This window comes from Ascaphus truei, chromosome 7 (assembly GCF_040206685.1).
Source record: "Ascaphus truei isolate aAscTru1 chromosome 7, aAscTru1.hap1, whole genome shotgun sequence".
NCBI lineage: Eukaryota > Metazoa > Chordata > Amphibia > Anura > Ascaphidae > Ascaphus > Ascaphus truei.
The window spans coordinates 29,309,691-29,316,387 of record NC_134489.1 but is presented as its reverse complement, the minus strand read 5'-3'; positions in this window follow the sequence as shown (position 1 = coordinate 29,316,387).

The window sequence follows — 6,697 nt, the reverse complement described above, 5'->3', positions numbered from 1 at the left end:
TCTGGTATTTGTAGTCCTTTTGATTGTTGTCCTATTGGCTTTTAGGCTGGAAAAAACTACAGTCCCCACAATGCATTGCTATCAGGCATTACGTTAGGAAAATCTCATTATTCAGCTAATCAAGAAGAGCTGTTGAGAGTGAGAGAGAGGCTTGGAACACAAAAGCACTTTGTCAATCTTTATTCAAAGGACCAATAGAAACAAGGACAGTGCAAACATAATAGTAGCATATAATAATCTTGGTGCCAGATTTTACAAAGTAGAAACTGGGAAAAAAATATTATTTATACAACAAATTACATCACTTAAAAATAAATATTTATAATGATATTTGCCTAATCATGTCCCCGTTTATTCTGTTTTATTGTTTTATTGCAGTTTCCAAACATAACACAATCTCGAGTGTATGAGAATAACGGTTTGGTTTATATTAATACATAATTTAAATAGAGTTTACCAATATATTTAAAATGTTTACTCTTTGATATGATCGATAGGCTTGCCAGGTGACTTCTCCAAAAATACTGGACACCATGGTGAAAGGTGCGACGCGCTCGGGAAAAGTCGGAGGGGAGACATGTTACAGTATTTATAAATGATGTTTTCTAAAATTCTCTCCAGTTATGCACACATTTGCACCATTTTATATTCTATTTTGAAGAAAAAAATCTGGGGTCGGAGCGCACCCCCCATAATTTTTTTTACAAAATAGAATATGAAATGGTGCAAGTTGGTGCATACCTGGAGAGGTCAGAGGGGTGTGTGTGTGTGTGTTTGTGTGTGTCTCAAGTGTGTCGCACCTTACATTGTGTCCAGTATTTTTGGAGAAGACCCTAGGCAACCCTAGAACTCACAGAGGATGAGGGGAGGGGGGGGGGTGAGAGTATGACTGCAGTAATTAGTGTGACCCCCATCCCCCCCATCCCCTCACCTCATCATCTCTCACTCCCTCTCATTCTCGCCCCCCCCATCCCTCTCATTTTCTCTCTCCCCTATCCCTCTCATTTTCTCCTCCCCCTTCTCTATCATTTTCTTTCTCCCACCATTCCTCTCATTTTCTCCCTCCCTTCTTATTTTCTCTCCCCCTCTCATTTTCAGCCCCCCTCTCATTTTTAGCCCCCCTCTCATTTTCAGCCCCCCTCTCATTTTCTCCCCCCTCTCATTTTCAGCCGCCCTCTCTTTTTGTCCCACCCCTCTCATTCTCTCTGTCACGGGAGACCAGGTTTATCGACACCTTTTTATACCAGGATCAACTGATTGAGCAAAGCAAGGACATAAAATAAATTGTAATTTATTTCAGGAAAAGACATACACACAATGTAACACAATTTACACAGTTAACACACTTACTGGGAACTGGGCTAACGAATAAACTTGTCCTTTAAACGAAATTCACAAAAATTACCTCTTTAGGAGCCCTTTCCAATGACCAGGAGGTCCTCACGAAAGTCCTGGAACTGATTTCGGCATGCAATGACAGCTGTGACCGCGACGTTCTCAAAAAGCGGGACTTAGAAAATTTCTTGAGTCAAAATCTTTGAAGCCGGCTCGTGTCTATTCAGCAAAGATCATCTTTGAATTTGCCGCTATTAGTTTAGCGCTTGGAATCACCCCTCCTGATTGGCTGCAAGGTTTCTTATGGGTTTCAGTGTCCCATTCACAAACCTCTACAGGAAGCAAGGTAATGATTGGAAGGTTGAATCGCAATAAGTCCCAAAAAAACACCAACAGCTCGCCAAAGTGGAGAATTAAAAGCGTTTAATAAAGACTACATAAAAAAAGAAAATAAGGACAAACAAAAAACTGATACATAACAACCCTACGCGTTTCAGGCACCTTAGTGCCCTTTCTCAAGGGGAATAGTGGGGACTGAATGAATGTCAGGTATATATAGCCCCTCCTGTCTTGTTAACACACAGCTGAACAAGGTTGGTGTACATTTAATTGTTTCAACTATTAAGTCTGTGGATGCACCTAGGAGACTAATGAATCATCAAGGTAATATATCAAATAATGAATGATTCATTAAGTATTCAAAAGAGACAATAAGGGTAGAAAGTCAAAGATATGAATGATGTCTTAAAAGTGCAATCCTATGACAAAATATTTGAGGTGTGGTATAATCTATTGAGGCAAAAAGGTAGGGAGGGGATAAATACAGAAAAGAGAAAGATAATTGGTTAACAGAGAATAAATTAGATGTGAATATCAAATGACAGAGACTAAACATTGTAATCATAAGGTAAGTAACTGTTAGTGAAATAGCTGAAATTTAAATCACAAAGGCTAATAATAGAAATGCCTAGGGGTAGACAAAAAAGCAATACACAGATGTTAAATAAGAGGACAAACCTCTACAGACTATCAGAGCGTGGGAATTCTCCTGCCAGCCAATCACCGATTTGCTGGCATTGTAAAGCCGGGTGGGCACCTTTTTTCACTCTGCAAAGGGGCATACGCCAACCTGGCACCTCTGCCTCTTTGTATACCAAGCCCCCCGTGGTTCCAGGCTCCACAGAGTCTGGGCTCTGGCAAATGGTGGCCGGATAAACCTGTTGTAACGGGTATTCCCTGTGAATACTAACGTTTCTGCCGTGCTGTGCAACCTGTGTGGCTCTCAGGAACCTAAGTTTCCGCTGCGGAGCCTGGGGACCATGCATATATTACTATCTCGTGGTGCAACGCCTCCACCTGGGAGGGATCCCAATGGAGTGGGAGAAGGCCCTCTCAGGAAATAATCACATTAAACGAACAGTGGCAAAACAGAACTGGCTTTACTGCATGTTACTGGGTAACAACAATTAACAGGTATCCCTCCCTTGAGAGGACACTACATACTGCGGTTAGCAATCCGCCTTCCCCTTACACCGGGTGATCCCACCCCGTGTCCATAATCCCCACACAATCTGTCCACACCCTTTGAGGGAGAAAACACATATGACTGCGCAGTCACTAGTCCTGTAACAGTATTAAACAGTAAAGTTGGTGCACTTGCTGAGCGGGGTTACCTGCCGAGCACTCCAGTGCTCGGGCCTGCAACCGAACTTCACAAAGGATCGGCGGACGGAAGAACACCGCAACCACCATCCGGGGCGATCCCACCCGAAAGGACGCGGCAACGGTAACGACAGTATAGGCCCAACTCTCTGGCAGTACGCGCAGCGTCGGCTGGGTCTATTCAGAACTTGCTACATGATAAGGGTAATGTCCCTAACTGGGGCCGGTCCCTACAATACTCCGCTGTAGTGACGTAGGGCTATGTGGGGCCTAAGGGGCTGCTAGCCTAGTGCAGAGAGTCACTAACTCCTGCACGCTACCTCCTTTCTTTAGCTGTTCCCGACACCAACTGAACTGCGTATGCAATCCCACACATATATCTATCCCTTGCGGGGAGATGCTTCACCCCTATTGGTTCCTTGACGTCACATGGGACGCTCCTGATTCTCATGGGAGATATGTCCCTTCCTGTGAGGTAGCTGCTTGCGCGCGTCCCCTGCGCATGCGCAACTCTGCCGAGCAATATTCACTGTACCCTGCACTTCTAGCCGCCAGGACCTTGACAACGCGACGGCGGCCTTAGCAACGGCCTGCACGCGTTCCCGGCAACAGCTGTAAGTGCAAAGAGAGAAGCCTGGCTACATCCTCCCCCTGGCGAAAACCCCAACGTCCTCGCTTGGGACACAACTTCATATAACCATGTACAAGAATTATATAATGAAAATAGCATAACGTTGTTATATAATAAAACTTCACAACCAATGGCGATATTGTTTATCCTTATTAGATCAAATTGCTCAACTCAGTGTACATATTTATGATGGAGGTTAGCTTGGCTTTAGCTTGCTGCTGAGATTCAAAGTGAGGTGTCCCTAATGAATTATACGCTACTCTAATGGGAGGACGTTTCACTCGCTGGCTTTTGCGAGTCTCAATCTCCTTATCTTCATCTTGAGAGATATCATCGGAAGCTTGAGGCCTAGACTCTGTGGTAGCAGGTGGATCAGTTTGAGGAAAGTCTCTCTGTACTTGAACATTGTCTCTGTGTACTTGAGCATTGTCTTTTGGTGGCACAAAACTCGGGGTGGGGGGGTAGAATCTAATGATTGATTACGTGATAAATTCTCTGCTGATGGGGGTTGAATCGCAGGCCCATTACCCGTGGCTCCTTCAGGAGGTGCCCACCAATCTTGGTTGGAGGTCCCAACCAAAGGATCTTGAATTAAGTCCTCTATGGTCTCTGAATCCTCCTTAGATTCTTCCTTTTCATTGTCATCCACTAGTGTATCGGGTTCCCCTTCTTCTAGTTGCGGTATAGGTAGCAGGTGATTTCAGTGCCAGACCTTGATTCTACCATTCACGTCCCTTATGCGATATACAGGGAGACCCGGCATTTGGGATTCCACATGGAAGGGTCCCTCTGTCCAGCGATCGGCTAATTTATGCTTGCCAGGGATTCCTAAATTTCGCCGCAGAACAGCATCTCCCGGTTGAAGTTCTCGATACCTTACTTTATGATCATACCTCCTTTTGTTACTGGCGTTCAACCTGGCGGTAGCTCTTTCCGCTAACTGATAAGCCTGATGGAGACTGTCCTGAAGTCTTTGTACATACTTATAATGAGCTGTATTTGGTACCCCATCGGTAGATACCCGCAGACGAATATCAATTGGCAATCGAGCCTCTCGTCCAAACATCATAAAGTATGGTGTATAGCCTGTGGATTCGTGCCGAGTGCAATTGTAGGCATGGGCCAAAGCTTCCACATGTTTGCTCCACTCCCCCTTTTGGGAATCTTATAGGGTACCCAGCATATCTAGCAATGTCCGATTCAATCGTTCCGGGAGTGCATCTCCCTCAGGATGATAAGGGGTAGTCCTAGATTTCTGAATATTCACCAAAGCCAATAATTCTTTGATCAACTTGCTCTCAAAGTCTCGTCCCTGATCCGAATGCATTCGGTTGGGCAGGCCATAATGCACGAAATATTTTTCCCACAGTACTTTAGCTACCGTGGTAGCTTTCTGATCTTTGGTGGGAAAAGCTTGCGCGTATCTCGTGTAATGATCGGTCACTACTAGTATATTCCCTATACCCTTCGAATCAGGCTCGATACACAGAAAGTCCATACAGACCACATCCATAGGGCCAGAGCTTTGGAGATGCCCCATTGGGGCAGCACGAGTGGGCAAAGTCTTTCTGTGAATGCATCTTAAGCAATTGCGGCAATGCTGTTCAATGGACTCCCTCATTCTGGGCCAGAAGAACCTGTCTCGTACTAAACCCAAAGTCTTATCCACCCCCAAATGTCCGTGATCGTCATGTAATGATCGTAACACTAGGCCTTGCAGTCAGCGGGGTAGGAAGAGTTGTCGACGATCCGGATGATCATGAAATGGAACAACCCGATAAAGGAGCCCGTCAGAAATCTCGAATGTGTCCAATTCTCGCATAAGAAGGCCTACCTCAGTGGAAGGAGCTCGTTTTACTAAGGAGGAATCATTGTACCGTAATGCGTCTCGAACAGCTGCAACCGTTGGATCACATGTCTGTGCTTTTACCAATTCCCGCCAAGTGAGGATACTGTTTTGAGTTATGCCCATGCCATCAGGGTGACAGTAAGCCTTTGGAAGGCCTTTTTGGTTGACACCCTAAAGAATCCGTGACTCTTAGCTCTGAAAGGGCCGCTCTATCATTTACAATAGCTGCCGTAGAACACATGGCTCTCATGCCAGGTCCCGGGATTTCTTCCCAAGGTCCATCCTCTGAAATCTCGTCTAACCCTGGTCTTCTAGAGAGTGCATCGGCCCCTATATTGAGGGGTCCTGGTTTTTATCGTACAGAAAAACAGTACGTGGAGAGGGTGGCCAGCCATCTATGACCAGCCACATCTAATTTAGTGGTTGTCTGTACATAGGTCATGGGGTTGTTATCCGTTCGGACCTCTAAGGTAATGCCATAGAGATAGTCATGTAATTTTTCAGATATAGCCCATTTAAGAGCCAGAAACTCCAATTTATGAACAGGATAATTATTTTCACTGGGCGTCAAACTTCTACTGGCATAGGCCACAGGTCGCAATCCCACTGGATACTTTTGATGTAGTACGGCTCCTAGTCCATTAAAACTGGCATCTACAAGTAGGATGTAAGGCTTCTCAGGGTCAGCATAAGCCAGTACTGGAGCTTCCGTTAAACTCTTTTTAAGCCCGGTAAATGCTTCTTCACAGGCTAGTGTCCACCTGTCCCCAAACGGTGTTCTCGGAGTATTCTTCTTCTGGCTGGGTTTTTCTGGATATACTTTTAGCAAGTTGTTTAGCACAGCCGCTTGTTTTGAATATCCCTCTACAAGCCGCCGATAGTACCCACAAAATCCGAGAAAGGACCGTAGTTCCATTACATTCTCGGGTCTCGGCCAATTTACCACCGCTTCTACTTTGGCCGGGTCAGTGCCCACTCCATCTGCCGATACAATATGGCCAACATAAGTAGGTTGACCACCCGTCCCCCTTTTGCCGGGACAGTCCCGGTTTTTCGAGAGCTGTCCCGGTTTCCTATGTGTCCCGGAAATGTCCCGGTTTTTCCTCCATGTGTTCCCGTTTTTTTTTTAGCATCGCCGGCGGTGCGCGAGTAATTAGCTGCAGTGCGCTGTGCGCTGTGTGCAAGTCTGCGGCGGCGCGGAGGAGGAGACTGCAGCAGCC